Source organism: Dryobates pubescens, chromosome Z, assembly GCF_014839835.1.
Source record: "Dryobates pubescens isolate bDryPub1 chromosome Z, bDryPub1.pri, whole genome shotgun sequence".
In the NCBI taxonomy this organism is placed as follows: domain Eukaryota; kingdom Metazoa; phylum Chordata; class Aves; order Piciformes; family Picidae; genus Dryobates; species Dryobates pubescens.
This window is the reverse complement of record NC_071657.1, coordinates 112,423,517-112,440,748: the sequence shown is the minus strand read 5'-3', so window position 1 is coordinate 112,440,748 and position 17,232 is coordinate 112,423,517. Positions and strand designations below refer to the sequence as shown.

The 17,232-nt window shown below is 41.4% G+C and overlaps 1 protein-coding gene across 4 annotated transcripts in view; it reads right to left on the bottom strand.

Moving 5' to 3' along the window:
• The window catches only part of GRM3 (glutamate metabotropic receptor 3), a 114,273-nt gene extending 101,991 nt beyond the window's left edge, over positions 1 to 12,282 (bottom strand). For 3 of the 4 annotated variants that reach the window (XM_054177888.1, XM_054177889.1, XM_054177887.1), the window contains exon 1: positions 11,569 to 12,282. The gene's annotated coding sequence lies outside the window, so the exon portion shown is untranslated. Of the gene's footprint in view, positions 1 to 11,203; positions 11,311 to 11,568 lie in introns of those variants that run through there. The other variant, XM_054177890.1, reaches the window with a different exon arrangement.
• Positions 12,283 to 17,232: the final 4,950 nt, after the last annotated feature.

Here is a 17,232-nt window from a genome sequence, read left to right as displayed (position 1 = left end):
ACCTCAAAAGATCATCCAGTCCAACTGCCCTGCCAGAGCAGGATCACAGAGGAATGCATCAAGGCAGGTTTTGTATGCATACAGTGAAGGAAACTCCACAGCCTCTCTGGGCAGTCTGTTCCAGGGCTCTATCTCCCTCACAGCAGAAAAGTTTCTCAATATGTTTATGTGGAATTTCCTGTGCTCCAGCTTGCACCCCTTGTCCTATCATTGCCCATCACTGAGCAGAGCCTGGCTCTGCTGACCTCCTGACACTGGATTTTCACATATTTATTAACATGAATTGAGGTCACCCTTCAGTCTCCTCTTCTTCAAGCTAAAGGGACGAAACTCCATCAGCTTTTCCTCATAAAGATGATGTTCCATTCCATTCATCATTCCTGTGGCTCTGGGCTGGACTCTTTCAAGCAGTTCCCTGATCTCCTTGAAGTGAGTGGTTCAGAACTGGATACAGGGTTTCAGGCCAGAGTAGAGGGGGAAGAGACCTTCTCCTGACTTACTAGCCACACTCCTTCTAATACACCCCAGAATATCATTGGCCTTCTTGGTCACAAGGGCACATTGCTGGCTCATGGTCATCCTTCTAATGGCCACTTCATACTAACATGCTAAACGTGATGCATGCTGGATTAAGCAGCAATTAAGCATCCCTCTGTTTAGTAATTATTGAACCATCAGAAGCCATCGGCCCATATAGATCTCTGTGGCAAAAACAAAGCAACAGGTTCTTCAAATTACCTAACACATTTTATTCTGAACTGCTAATGTGCCTGTGAAGACTGACAACTTTTTTGTTGCAGTTGTATATGTTTGTGAACTAGAAATGACCAGAAGCGGACAAGAAAAAATGTAGCAAATTGGAAGATGATGAGACAAGGACATCACTACAGTATTGTGAGGCTCTTGAGAGCTTTTGGGGCAAACTACTGGCTGGAGTGAGGCTTGGAGCATAGACCAAAGAAATAGCACAAAAGATTTCTTTGAGGAATGTTATGTTCAAGACAAGTGAAGTCAAACCATTCAGCAGCTGCACTTGTCTTTTGGGTACAGGTCCAAATGGGCAACTGGAGAAGGTCCAAAGGAAAACAGCAAGAATCACAAGATTCTAAAAAAAGACATAGCTATAAGAAAAAGTTACTGAATTGACTCAAGAGGAGAAGACTGGGGGGAGCATTACATAAATGAATGTTAAAAAGCCAAAATCTAATCCCTTTGTTATATAAAAGCCTGGAATGAAAAGTACTAAATTGGTTTAAATTTCCATAGCAGAGAGGACAGGAGTGATAGGCTTGATTGAAAAATGTGGGATTTAGTTAAATTTCTGGAGTCCTTCTGTCCATTAGATAGTGAAGCACAGGTGTGTGCTGTTGTAGGAAGCTGTGAAATCTCTGTTGTTGGAGATTTTAAGGAAATAATTCAACAGGTATTAGTTATTAAAGATATAGAGATAATTTAGGCCAACTTTGAGGGAGAGGTGGATCAAGTGAAGTCCTTACTTGTGTCATTATCTGTGGAATTATAAATGCATTCAGGAACATGGAACACTGTGTACAATCTTCAAAAATGAAGAAGCTGACATTAAAAAAAAATAATTAAAGAAAGGAAAAAAGAAAGAAAGGAAGGAAGGAAGAAAGAAAGAAAAAAAGAAAGCAAAAGAAAGAAAAGGCCTCTCTCTATCCATTTCTACCCTAATGGATACTGGACCCTTTCAGGATAAGTTCTAATTGGGACCTTGTGCCCTTGCCAGGAAATCACAGGAACTAAGAAACTCTATTATTCTCTGTAGCCGCTCCCTGGACATTGATTTAAGGTACCTGGGTCTAAATGGAGCTATTTGCCTGCTTCCTTCCTTAGAACTCTTGAATGTGGAATAGGCAAGGCAGTTTGAAAGTAGTATGTGGAGCCTTGACTTCACTTTCTTAACTTGTAGTCAAAGTATCTAGATCAGTGACATTTTAGGGTGTGAAAACATGTTCCACAGATATGTAAACAACATGTTATTGCTGGGTCACACCACTCCCTGCTGCTAGAACTGGAACCTTCAATTTACATTTCACCTTTTGGCCAGAATACCTGGGCTTGGAGTCATCTACCAGGTCTTGGGAGCTGGCATTACTTCCAGACAAGATACTTGCTCATACTTTCTTCATACTGACAAATGCCACTAGAAAATGTTTATCTGTGATTGGTATTAGCATTAATCTCTAAGGTTTCTCCTGGGTTACTGCTTCTGGGTAAAAGCTTGGTCAGATTGACTGATAGAATTGAGAGGGTTCTAATGCTGCTCAAGTGCCTGATATTTCCAAAAGTCTTTCAAACAGTCTCTGAAACTGTTAAAATAAAGACACCTTTCCCATATTTTCCTTCTCTGCCTTTCACAAATGATGGTTCTTTTAACCTCCTTCTCCCCTCTTTGTTTGCTTAGAGGATCAAAGCTTTTTTATTTATTTCCTTTTTCCTCCCAAACAGTTTCTGCAATGTTAAGAAGCACCACCAGTACACTGAGTTTACATTACAAACAAGTTAAAATTCTCAGTCTGTCAGAGCTTTTCTCCTAGGATACCAAGGAAAGCAAAGTTCAGCTAAACTGCACAGTTAATTGGAGATCACTTACGAGTGAGGAAGAATAGGTTGTTTTAAGCACAGCTATTCCCTTCTTGGAGATTTAAAGTCCATTTCACTAAGTAAAATTATTATTCTATGAAAGTTATCTCACTTTATTTGTATTCTTAGAGCTACCCCATTAGGTCATCTTCCCTTTTCACTCATAAAATCATCCTAATGAATTGATTGTGGGATTAACTGTATGTAAACACATCCTTATTGACAGGCACATTGACAAGTGAATGGATGAAAAAGGGCATGGATTGCATGTTGCTTTTGCTAGAATAGCAGTCAGTTTTATTCTGCTTTCAAGTCCTTGAGGTAGACAGTTTATTTCTTAGTTATGAAGAAAATGCTCTTTTTCAAGGTAAATATATCCTGAAATAATGGTAAGATAAAGAAGCATGTGCTGGGTGGTTTAAGAGTATTTGGCTGAAAAGACTTCAGTGTTGATCTGTCCTTCTCACACAGAAAACTGCTACCCTTTTTCTCAACTTTTGAGAGCAAACACTAGCCTGACTACTCAGCCTAGTGCCCCAGTCTTGTGTAGGATCAGCTTGCACCTTTTTAAGAAAATGCACTGTCTATTGATTTCATCATCTGTTATTGTGAGGGCTCTTCTAAGTCCCTGATGGTTGCAAAGAAGAAAGTGAGCAAACACAATTAAGAGAGCTCAGTGGAACACACTGAAAACAGTGGCAAGGTGGATTTGACAAGTGTAATTTAGTGTGTTCTTACAGTGGTTGTAAAAAAAAGTCAAGAAGATTCCTATCAAGTTTGTAAATTTTCTACCAAAGTGTCATTTTGTCACAGTGTTTGGAGGACAAGTACTTAATACCAAGGAAAACCAGACTTTTTATTACTGTCTAGGCAAACAACATGCTGTAGAGACCATCACTTTAAGGTGCTTTCACGCAATTTTGTTAAAATTAAATTCAATATTACTACATTAATGTTCCATCTGTTGGGTTTTGGTGGTGGTGGGTTTGGGGTTTTGGTTGGTTGATTAGTTGGTTTTGGTTTTTTAAAAGGTTTTTGTTACCCCCCCCATATTAGAAGGCAGAGTTAAACATTGCCAAATTACATCCGTTTTAAGGTAAAATCGAGATCTTTCATCTGTTGTGCACTGAAATATCTGCAATGTTTTATAATGGAACCAAATTAGGTGTCAGTTGATGTATAGTGAAGATGTCTTTCTGACTGACTGAACATTACTAAAAATGCCATGAAAAATCTATGATAATAAGCAAAATGTTTGCAGTTATATTCTAAACCACACTAATATACTCAATAATATACACTATTATCATATACTATTATATTATAATGTACTCTAATACACTCAAATAAATAGGTAATCTCACACAAAAATATAATGAGGCTTTTGATAAACTCCTTTTTCATGCCAAATTTAATCATATTTTGCACATTAAATCTGTTTTAAAATATTCTTGCAGATGAAGATAATTTTTGACATATATATGAGTTGATCCGAGCAATCAAACTGTTCTAACACCTCAGAATCAAACTTTAAATGTCATACTGCATAATATCGTTCTCTTTTTCTCCATCTTTTTGCCTGTTTATCTGTTTTATTTTCTTATGAAAATGCACAGAACTAAGGGAAAAATAAAAAAGGAAAAGTAATCATTCTGTGAGTTCTGAAAACATCCCTGACACACACTTGATTTTTATCAGATCCCTAGCTATGTGATTCTAGCAGCAGGGCAGCCAATTTCTGCTAAGCATCACAAATGTAATATCTTTAAACACTAGCAGAACAATGCATTCTCATGTTTTTCTAATAATTTCTTCACTAGATGATGCTACCACTGTGAATTAAATTAATAATCACAATATAAATTTATCATAATTATAAAACAATAGGAAAATTGCTTGGCAGTATGTACTGGATCACAAAATAGCCCAGCCAAAGACCTCCTGTAAAACATACAAATAGAAATGTTTACTCAAGCACAGCTGCAAGTCTTCCCATCAGGAAGGCAAGACATATCCAAGCTGGAGCTGGTGTCAGCTCCAAGGAGCCTTAATCACAGCTCCATTATAGAAAAGAAAAAAAAGAAAAAAAAGACAAGCATCCAGATGCTATGAGCTATACTTTGAAATGGTAAAGGACTGCAATGCAAAGGTGTCCCTACATAAGACAGCCAAAGACAACAAAGTGAAGTATGGTCTAGAAACTTCTCAAAGATCACACTGGTTTTCTGCAGTGCTCCATTACTCAAAAAAATGGGAGTGTATCAGGCCTGCAGGATCCCTTTATTCCCATGACAGAAGACTGGGGGTGGCTGACAGCTCCTGCACCATGTCGGCTCTGCTGTTATATGCTCACGGAGCAGGAAACCATGCAACTGATGAAACAATGGTTAGGGATAAAACAAATTATGAATTAATTTAGGGATAAATTTTAGGAATTTAAGAATTAAAGATTTTCAGATGCTTTTCAAATGGTGTCCCATCCTTTACTTCTTAGGTTGATGTCATTGATTTGACCACAAAGTATTCAAAGACTGTCACAAACCACTAATGTCCCTGAGGCATGTGACATGCTAGTTTTGCTGGAAGAGGTTTACAGAGTTGTACTGCATAACCAGGCAGCCCCTTGTTGGCCATTTATCCCAGCCAGTCTCTTGCAGAACTAATTCCAGAGAAGGGACCCTGTACTGCCAGGTGTCAGACTTGGTAAATTGCCTTCAGCATCCTCCCTTGGAGACTGCAACATAATATCTTAGTCAGTCTAACAATGTGTGCTTTGAGGACCAGCCACCACAAATCAGAGAATCGGAGTCTTTGCAAAGCTACATTTATGTTAACCTCTCAGATGCAGCATTTAGATAGCATAAAACTTGTCCCCGTTTTGAGTGTGGACTCACCAGTGGAGGTTCCTGTATATACTTAATATACTTCTCAGCTGAGGGTGCACTCTCATTGCATCCTTCATACTCTCTTTTTGATCTGTTTTCCACTGGACAATGTGTTTTTTATAGTTTTCAGGTTCCCTTCAGTTCCTTCCACCTGACTAGCTCAGGCCCTGTCTTCTCCTCTGTACCACTGGGAAGTGACTTCCCAGTACAGTTCCTGTTTCCAATCTTGTTCTGTGCTTTTCCTCTGATTTCATCTCAATCCCAACCCTTTAATTTTTCTTCCCAGTTTTATACTTATTTTTGTCCTCTCCTCAAATACCCATTTTCATAGACTGGTAGAATCATAGATTGGTTTGCATTGGAAGGGTCCTTTGAAAGTTTTCTCTTCCAGCCACCCTGCAGCGAGCAGAGGCATCTTCAAATAGGTAAAGTTGTTCAGCATGACGGAGGGGGAATTTATTCAGGTTAACTTTTGACTGAATGTTTTTTCTTCCTGACATCCATACAACCAGCTGCCAACATATTTCAAAGAGAAGCAGTGAACAACATACCCAATGCAGCCCCCACTGGGGGCTAGTGTTATTTCTACTGTCCCAGTCATGATCATTGCCTAGCTGCTGGTGTAGGATGTGTGACAGGAGGTGGCTGAAGGACAGGTTTTAAGGGTCTGCTCCCTCCCAAGATGAGCTCCTAATTCTTTCTGCATCCCACACTTTCTCCTGCTTCATCCTTCTCTGTGACACCCATCACAGAGACCCTCAGTTGTAGGAGCTGTCTCTGAAACACACATCCCAGCTCAATCACTTCTAACACCCAATAAATGAGCTGTTCTGTTTCTTCTCCCTGCATACTTTACCTCCCCTTCTCAGCACCCGCCCTCTCGGACACCCTGCTTCTTCAGGGGCACGCTAACATGTCAATTCTTCTTCACATGAATGCCTTCCTTTTAACACACTAATTCTGCTAATACATTTCTGATGTAAGAATTTGCTGACTTTGTGGGCACTCACTGAGCTATTGACTTCATTCTTCTCTGTGAGCATTTGCTTGGGTTTCCTCTGGAATCTGACAATCTCTCCAATGACTTCCTAAGAGACTCCATCAATCTGTTTCTGCCCATGCATGACTGCAATTTTCCCCTTCCACCCTTTCCTAAGGTTATGTGTATTTTGTTGATGTATGTTCACTGTATGGTGATACCTGGTAAGACTTCTTGGTCACCTAACTTATTTATGTTTCGGATTACTTCAAATTACCTTGGAAAAAAATCAACTTTATACTCACCCTTTCCTATATCTGATGCTATTCCCATTCTTAGTCAATAAGCCTGAATGGACTCCTCCTCTTCCTGGTTAATTTTTGAATTTGCCACTTCCATAACATGTTCTATATTTTCTTCCTCTACTTGGATCACAGGATAATTTGTAATCTCTTGAAAGACAGTGCCTTCTTCACCACCTTCACCTGCTTTACAATCTCTTCATTCCAAAACTGACTTACCATTCCCTTTACCTTTGTTCAAGCTTGAATACTTCTCCGCTTTTCTGCTCTGTCTTTCCTTTCCTATCAAGCTATTTTCTTTTCTTTATTATTCCCATTTTGTCTCCTACAGATCTATTTTCCTCAACCTTTTTTTGGTCTTCACAACATTTTTTTCTTTTCTTTTCACTATTCTAATGAAAAATTTCAAGGTCTCACATCACCCACCAAAAGTCTGCTCCAAGTTCTCATTTCATCCATGAAAAAGTTCATCAACCATACCCTCTGTACACACCTTTCTTGATGCATATTTGCTATAGTTTATATACTTGGTCATCATCCCGTATGTCTTTGGATGCATTGGGAAAGGGACATTCAAGGTCAAGACTGTCAGCACCATCAAGGTCAAGCCACATGTTAGAGTTTAAAGTGTTGTGGAGGAAAACTAACTCGGTATGTGGGGTTACAGATGTGGTTTGCCTGTGGGTAAGACAGGATTTGGAAGATTTGGAAAACCTGCTGTACAATCTATTGATTTATGTGAAGAGCCCACATGTTCCTATACAAGCAGGACAATTACTAACTACATAACTGCTCCCATATTCTCAGCATAGCTATGAACAATAGCATGACAGTAGTTCCAACTCAATAGCATGACAATAGTTCAAACTCAGTATTTTGTATTTGAGAGGGTCAGTATGTGATAAAAGCAGTACAGTTCTACAGCCTTTTCTTTATTTTTTTTGATGTAATTTGCCATAGCACTTCTAAATTCTCTTTTTTTTTTTTTTTTTTTTTTTTTTACCTTCATAGGTGCAGAGAGATTTATCCTCTACAAAAATTCACTACAATATTTTGGAAAGATGACTAGAAACAAGACAGTGTATTCCTTGCAGTATGTTTGAAAAACTGAACATCCCTGAAATAAAATGTCTGAAACCCTCATAAGGCAAGAAATAAGCCAGCAAATTCATTTAGGTCACACACTGAATTCTAGGTTTACCTGGGAAAAGAACCAATGCAACCAATCTGTAATAGTTAAAAAACCACTTCTAACAATGAACTGTGGTACTGTCTCAGTGGAAATATCTGACAATTGCACTAAAGCTGTTCCCAGGCATCATTGTGCCCAGGAGGAATTCGGGGTTTTTTTTTGTTATTTTATTCCTGCTACTAAAATAAACTTATGATTTTCAAGACAATATGTATTTTCATAAGATGTAATGTGTCCCAGATTTTTCTGCCAATTCAGGACTAGATTATCACAGTGAAAGATGGCCTTATTAAGTTTATAACCAGGAACAAGCAGAGATTTAGGAATATGGTACCAGCTGAAATCTACAGTCCTACCCTGCAGCCTTTGGAACCCAGGGCCATCACAGCTGGGCTCTGGATATGCAGCACTGAGTGTAGAGTACATGGATACACCTCCATTTCAAAAGCAATCTGCTCAGGGATTAAACATGTATTTACTGTCCACACTAGGAGAGAACAAGAAGACAATCTTCTCTTTCATACTCTGACCTGGACTGAGACCTTGATTAAGCTGTAAACTGGTTGTATCACAAAGCAGAAAATGAAGACAGTTAATATGACATGATCTTCTTCACAAGAGCTTATGGAGTTTACTGGACTTCTGCATATTACACAGAAAGTGTAATGCTCTCTGATTCTGGAATGTGCCAAACCCCTCTGGTTTGTTCTGTGGGTCTTAAGAGTGGTAGGACACGTAGCATGTTATCAAACAGATTCATACTAACAGGTCAATAACTATAGTAAAACAGACACAAAATTTTATAAGGCTTTGGAAAAAACTTTAGAAAACTGAACAAAGAGTGGTGTCCTTCTGGCAGGATGTTGTTGAAAAGTTCAATGGACTCACAGACATGATTTCACATCCAGTAAAAGCTTTAGGCTGGATTCTTAAATCACACTGATAAAGCAAGCTCTTGGTGAGTTCACACTTCATTTGAACCTACCAAATTCTTGTAGGTCAACAGAGAATTTAGCGCAGAATATTTGAAGGTACAATTTTAATTTGATAGCAGAATAAGTGACATTAGAACCAGGTAATTCAGTTCTTAGAATATTTTATATGGGACTCTTTGAGCTTCAGAACTACTTCTGTTCTGTAGGACACTTCCACGGGAGAGTTGTGTTTGTGCAAAACACATTCTTAAAATGTTGGTTAATCTCCTTACATTTTCTTCATTTCCAAATTCAACTCCACTTACGTAACACAGACCACTGAGCTGAATGATGCCACTATTTGTAATGTATTTATTGTCGTCTGGTTTTCCAGTCTGTTTTAATGCTTTGCTTCATCACATATTAAGTAAAAAAAAAAAAAAAAACCACAAAAAAAATTAAGTGAATCCAGAAAGATACTTTATCCCTGCAACTTGCCTTAGATTCACTCTTTCAGTGATAAAATTAGAACCTTACTCCTAGACAAGGTGCCAACATTTGCCTAAAAAAGTTTATTTGTAGAAACTTATAAGTAGGTCATCAGCACAAGTAACCCAGACACATATCAACAACAACAGAAAAGCATCTCAGCTCTGGGACAGAAGTCTTGGTTTAATATATGCGATACCAACACTACTTTGTTTGGTTTTAGATTACAGAACAATAAGGCATTTGGTGGATTTTTCATTTTGAAGGGTGTTTTATATGTAATGCATAAGTCCAGAAATATAAAGATCAGTAGTTGATGGCATCATTCCTTAAAAAAATAAACAAGGAACCAAAAAACCCCACACAAAACCAAACCCAGAAATTAAATTACAAAGCATTCTAGCAGAGGACAAATTAGCTTGCATTGCTCTTCAGGTAATCAATTAACAAGGATTTGCTTGCACTGCTCTTCAAATAATCAATTAGCAAGGATTTGCATGGATTGTTACTGATTTCACTCAAAGAGTGAATGTTACAAAAGCACATTTTTTGTATTACCCTAATCGTGGCTAAAAGTAGCTTCATGTGTAATTTCCCCCAATATATCTGAGGAAGTTACATTTGCTTGCAATACTTAACATTTATCAACATAACTGACAGCAGAAGTCAGAATGCTTTAGGTATATTTGAAGAAGATGAACATTTTTTTCCCCCTAAAGTATGTATTTGATCAGGTGGGTTGTGTGCTTTTCAAATTGTTTTCATGCATATTTAATCACCATGAGACATACACTTAATGCAAGCTGAAATAGGTCCCAGTCCCAGGCTGTTCTGTTTCATAGTCCTTCCAACTGGACTTTTTCACAGTTGAATTAATTATTTTAAAAATGAACTAAGATAATCTTCAGCAGGTGGTATAAACAAACAAAAATAAAATTCATCACAGTATTGGTAAAGTGCCTATTTTTTCAAGAACTGACTTTTTTAAAATCAAGATTGCTGAAATACAAGGATGTATGTGTAAAATGATCCATAGAAACGCTATGATAACCTGTGGGGAAAAGACCCCAAAATTCAGCATACACCCCAAATTTTATCTACACACTGGCATAGGGGCACACTTTCTCACACCCATATGTGTATCTCAGCAGCTACATGTCTGACACACAGGGATGGAAGATGTGCACTCACACACCTTAGGTCTACACAGAGTTAGATAAACACTGTCTAGGAACAAAACCACATTCTTATGAATCTATAGTACCTCTATATGCATCCAAGCAAACAGAGGTGTAGATAGACACACATACAAACCCAGAGACATATGAACATGAACAAGGCACACACATAAGCACCAATAACTCTAGAAGCACACATATATCTATAACAGCTGGATGCATACTCACAGGCATACATGAAGGACAGTTTACATTGGCTCTAGCATCCCTGCTAATTTCTCCATGTTGATTTTTAAATTTTTTTTTTAAGCCTTTCAATGTTAGGATCCTGGAGTGAGCCAGGACCCTGAAAGGGAAATACCTCAGGAGGAGAAAAACACTCCCAGTTTCTTTAATGTTCCCCACATTTCTCTTCCTCTCTCTCAGCAGCAGATCCAGGGAGATGAGCTGAGTACCCAGTACGGCTCTTCCAGCTTCTGCCTTGGCACTTTCCACCCCACCTTAAGGAAGGGTATAGGACAGCAAGCTTAAAATCTTCTCCCTTTACTCCTACAGCTTGCGGAAGTAGGAACCTCGGGGCAACATCTGGACACCTCTGCTTTACCCATTTCTGCCCACGCACCCCTAGCTGTGGACTATAGGTGTCCTTCTGTACCCTACCTGCCGTCTGCAGGTGTGAAAACCTTTCTTCCCTGCTCCCCTCGTCCGTCTTCCCCGCTTCTCCTGGCCCCTGAATCCCGTCAACAAACCTCTTAGCAAACCACCACTCTAAACTTTTTCCCCGGCTACACAACCTGCAATCCCTCGGGCAGCGGCTGCATCTCCTTGGGAGGAGAGGATGGGGGTTGCGCTTTGAAGGGACCCAGGATACAGGGATCAAAGCTGCAGGGTGTGGGATATGAAGAAAGAGATGAGAGAACTAGGATTAGGGATGCAGGGACGTGCGGACCGGAATGCACGAATCCGAGACGCAGGATGTGGGGTGCAGAGATCAGGACGCGGGATACTAGTGCCCAGCTTCTTACCGTGCAATGAAGGTAGGTCCCGGCGAGGGTCTGCCGCTGTTCCCGGGCATCGCGGGCCTCCCGATGTGCTCGTTAAAAATCCACAGGGGAGTCTCAGCCCCCAAAGCTGCGTGAGCTGCTCCTGCGAACAGTCACGCTTTGTCCCCCCCTCCTTGGATCGGATCCCGATGGAAACTCATCAAGGTCTCCTAAGCGGTCAGAGGTAAGGCTGGGAGAGAGGAGGTGAAGGGAGAAACAGGAGGGGAAAACCGCGATCACTAAGCAATGATTCCCTTCTCTTCCCTTCTCCTCTGGAGCACCCGCTTCCCACACCTCTGAGCAACTTTGGCTCTTCTCGGGCAGGCAGCGCCTGGTACCAGAGCTGGTAAGTGGGATTTTCTTTCGCAGCCTGGCATCTTTCTATATTTTCTCTCCTTTCTGGGCAAAGGGTACTGGCGCAAAGCTTTAAATTAGGAGGCGACCTAGAGTTGCAAAGACAAGGAGCAAGAGCCGGCTGGCATTTGCAGGCTGTCTCTCCCGGCACTCGGGGCGTGCTGTAGCTCTGCAGCTGGGCAGAGCCTTATTCATACCACATTTTCATTGACAGCCTTTCTATGTCTAACTTTGAAGCTGCCTATTGCTGTTGGCACGGCCAGGAGCGGGGCTGTGACAGGGACGGGGACGAGCCGCTGTCCCCATGCTGCGGGGCTCCCCGCGGCTGTTTAACTGCGCCGACAGCGCGGGCAGGGGCGCAGCCCGGTCCCAGGGGGAGGGCACGGAGGGAGGAGGGGGAGCGGGACACGGGGACGCTGCTGTCGCCTGGCAACCCCGAATCCCTGCCCCGAGCATCCCTCCCCTACTATCCTGATTGGACAGGGCAGGCGGGGAGGAGGGGTGGGAGAACGCTGGGGAGGGGGGTGGGGGGGGCGGACGCGCCCTCTGAGGATGCTGCGCTCTGGCGCTGCGACTTGTCGCATCCTCAAAAAGCCGGGAGCGGGCAGGGGGGACTGAGAGCAGACGGGAAGGCCGAGCCAGTTGTGGGTGTTGCATCACCGCCCTCCTGCCTTCTCTCTTCCAGCTGGCTTGATAGATTTGCTTCTGCTCTGCATCTCCAGGGAAAATAATGTATTTGTGGATAGATAGGTAGGTAGGCAGACAGACAGATAGAGAGAAAATGGGGGGTGGGAGGGTAGGGGGTGGTGGTGGGGGAAGGAAGGTATCTATATACAGATATATGTAAGAAAAGCATATATATTCTATACATTTTTTTTGGTATAATTTATAGTCTTTATCTCTCTATATTCTCTTTCATATGGGAAGACAGATGGAAAATAGTTAGTGGGGAAAGATCACTCCAGAGTGAAGCAAAGCTGGGTGCAAAAGGAAAAAGAATGCTACATTTTGTGTTATATGTATCTGGAAAAAAGGTTTTCCATCATCTGGAGTGTTAACAGGAGGTCATGGTCCTAAAGAGAATTCAGTACCGTGAGGTGAGCGAGCTGTAACAGTCAGGGAGGGTGGATGTGTTCAGAGAGGGTGAGCTTAAGCCTTGCTGCATGGGGCAGTGCTGGTATTACACGTGGCTTCATTGCTCATTCTCTGCTATGGGGAACAGTGAGCATATGCTTTCTGTTGGTTGAGTGAAGTATAGAGAGGGTAATATCCTAATATTTTCCTTTCCATCACAGCTCCATTTGGCACTTTTGATTCTTTGGCAGGAAGAAAACCATCATCCATTTCTTCCTGAATGCTTTCCCCCCTTTTAGACTTGTCCCCAGCCCAGCTCTCCACACCCTCAGTGCTTGGGTAAAGCAAGGAAAGAAACACTGCAGTCAGGAGCTGCAATCCAGCAGCTCACATGGGGCCACTATTGTTTCAGCAGCCATGCTTCTGATAAGGAATTAAACCAAAGTAAAATTAAATAACCCCCCCTACCCCCCCCCCCCCCCCAAATATTAAAAAATCTGTTTCTGTGTTTTAAGAGTTCATATATTTTTAAAAAAAATCTGCTTATTTGTGTGATCTACCCATCATATTTGAACTACTTAGATAATTTTATAAGAGTTTGTTCTTTGTAGTCAAGAATATTTGCTAAGATTTCCATGTTAAACAGCATGATTAAGGACTTCAAAGTTCAGTGGGGAGAAAAATGTAGAATCCAGTTCTCAGCTTTACCCTACTGTAAAAGGGGTTTAAATATACATTAGATATTGAAGTAACATTAGGGTAAACTGGAATTTGTAGGAAATCAGTCTTGTGTCTTTTAAATCATAGAAAATTTGCCAAAGAGGCCTGGGATAGTTTTTGTCATGGTCTTGCAAGGTGACTCCCAGGAATGACTAGTGGAGGGAATGATCTGATTCTGCATTGCCTCGTACATAGCAGTCATGGCTCAAAGTGGGTGTGAAAGTAGTTTTTGGGTTGGCTTGAATAGAAAACCCATTGTATATGAAATTGGTCACCACAGTGACCAAGTGAAATTTGGCTGAGACATATTGTATGGATTGCAGCAGGTCACTTAGAGGCAAGCAGGTGACCTGGTCATTCATGTCTTTGCTTTGAGAAGTATGGTTGGCACTAATGGTTAGCTCTTTTCCCATGCCTACTGATGTGTCATGTCTGAGAGTGGTCCCTAACTCTGCTACTACTGGTGTTAATGTATGATTTATGGCTACCTAGAATCAGGGAAACAAACCTGACTACAAACCTGACTAGCTCACCAAGCCATAGGTGAAGGCACAAAGGTGTCAGTCCTACTTAATGACAACATAGTTCCTCAGCTAGTTCTCTAGCACAATGGGGTCTCATTATAGCCACAGGAGAGCTTAACCCCCCAAGTCTTTTCAAAGCAGGATTCTGGAGACCTCATTTTAGTGCATGGCTGTCAAAATTACCGCTATTTTTATACGGACAATAACTGTGCCTCAATTTGCTTTTGGGACAACATGCACTGCATCCAGAGGATGTTCTAAAGATTCAGTCCCCTGCTGAGCATGCGTTTTCTGACAGATGCTGAGACTTATGGGTACACACAGTGGTCTGATGCAGGGCAATCCAAAGATCTCAGTGAAGCTCTGTACTAAGCTTTGTCTGAGTGTTAGCAGGCAAATTACTCACTTAAGGCTAAATTGTACACCTTACTTGGTTGTACATGTACCCATGGTTAGACATGGCAATGAGGCAACAGGAGTTCTGCCAGGGGACAGCTTTGAGAAAACAATCACAGGTCCCCAGTGGTTTTGACCTGAATCTAAAGAAGAAGTCTTAATATGGAAAATAGTTATTCATTTATTTATTTAGATCTCTGATACAGAGATGTTAAAAGAAAAGAATATGAAAAGTTTCTGAAATTAGATATTTTTCTTTCACAAATTATCTGTTAGTGAAGTAACAGTTATAGCTAAGATTCCTTCTGAATTGAGTTCCCCAATTGCACCAAATTAAGTTTGTAGAAAGCTTTGATGAGCAGAATTTGTTTTTACAAAATTAATGAATGTGATTAAGTAACAGGCTGGCCACCACACATAAACAAATGTTTATCTTTTTCTTACATGGAATTTTAGCATGAGCTTCAAGTTTGTATATGTGGGAACTCTACAGTTTTACATTTGATGGTAAGGTATTGTTCCAGCAAAACACTTTGTAGGGTTGCCTAACTTGTTATAAGCAGATGTTTTGAGACACACTCAAGCTATTTCCCGATTAAAGCCTGAAGGGTTGCTTTAGAAAAATTGCAAGTGTGCATTGTACAGCCAGTGAGTGATCTATGGATTGGGCTCAACCCACCTGCATAATGCATGAGGCCTGTGATCTTTCCCCCTTTTCTGGGGACCTCACAGAAAATGGTCAGGGAATAGGGCCATGGATCAATGATTTTTTTTCTGGTAAATTCCTCCCTGTCACCTGACTTCCAACAGTTCCACAGATGCTGCTTTTGTCTGTAGCTGGACATAATCTCATTCTGCAGTAGATTTCCTGAGCTAAGAGTTAATGGTCATCACCAGGACACCACACCTGACATGTCTGGGTGGGTTTTGGGTACACATCAGCAGCACCTAGAAATGATATCATATTCTCCTGGGAGTCTCCCAATCTCAGGGTGCAAAACACCAGTTGGATGGAACAGGAGTGATACTCTTCCATTTTTGGGTAACTACAGGGCATTAGATGTGTCTTCATTGCACCATGGTCATGGCATTCTCCAGCTTTAGAGATACAAAGGCAAAAAGCTTATAGTGGCTGATGCAGAGATCTACAAAGCCACATCTCTGCCTCTCATTTGTAGGTGATATGGACATAAGCCAAAGGAGCAGTGCAACAGCACAGGGTTTTCAGAGAGACACATATCTCTGTGTCCTGGGGAGATCCACATAGTGTCACTCTCATACGCAAGGGCGTCATGGATTCCAATGGAAAATTATACACTTTTGTGCTGGGTTGACCCTGGCTGGATACCAGGTGCCCACCATAACTGCTCTGTCACTCCGCTTGCTCAGCTGGACAGAGAAGAGAAAATATAATGAAAATCTCATGGATTAGGGGAGGAGTCTAGATAAGGATGGAGAAAGATCACTCACCAGTTGCTGTTGGGGGAAAACCAGACTTGACTTAGGGAGAAATAGTTTAACTTACTAGCAGTTAAATCAAAACAGGATAATGAGAGAGAAAATAATTTTAAAACCCCTTTTCCTTTACCCTTTCCTTCCTCCTGGGCTCAACTTTACTGCAAATTTTATCTCCTTCCCCTGCAGCAGCTCATGGGGACACAAAATGGTGGTTGGGTCAGTTCATCACATGTTTTTTCTGCCATTCCTTCCTCCTTAGTAGGAGGACTCATACTTTTCTCCTTCTCCCCATGGGAGAATGTTCTCCACAAACTACTCCAGTGTTTGTGATACACCTGTTCTACAGGGTGTAGTCCTTCAGGAGCAGACTGCTCTGGCATGGGTCCTCTGCAGGTTCACAAGTCCTGTCAGCACACCTGATTGAGTGTGGGCTTCTCTTTCCAAGAGTCCATGAGTCCTGCCAGGAGTCTGTTCCAGATCAAGGTTTCCATGGTGCCACAGCCTCCTTTTGGGTATCCACCTGCTCTGGTGTGAAGTCTTCCATGGGCTGCAGGTGGATGTCTGCTCCATCACTAAACTCCATGGGCTGTGGAGGGACAACCCGCTTCACCATGGCCTTCACCACATGCTGCAGGGTAATCTCTACTCTTGTGCCTGGAGCATCTCCTCCCTCTCCTTCTTCACCAACACTGATGTCTGCAGATTTTTTTCTCTCACAGTCTCGGTCCTGCCTTTGGCTGTAATTGTTGTTTAGTATGGTGTCTTTTTCCCCATCTTATCCCAGAGGTGCTACCACTGTCACTGGTGGGCTTGGCCTTGGCCAGCAGCAGGTGGATCTTGAAGCCAGCTGGCACTGGCCGTGTGTAACATGTGGGAAGCTTCTGACATATCTCACAGAAGTCACTCCTGTAGCTGTACCAAGAAGTGGTAATCTAGTGAGATTCTCCTGGGATAAGTATACCCTTTCTTCTCTTTTAACAACATTGATGGCTGATTAACTTCATCATGAAGCTCACCATCAACCCAGAATGTCTTCTTATATTAAGAGATTTCAAAGAGGTTTTAAGTCAAAACTCACAGTACAAAAGTCCCTGTGCATATTTACTATTAGCTGCTTCTC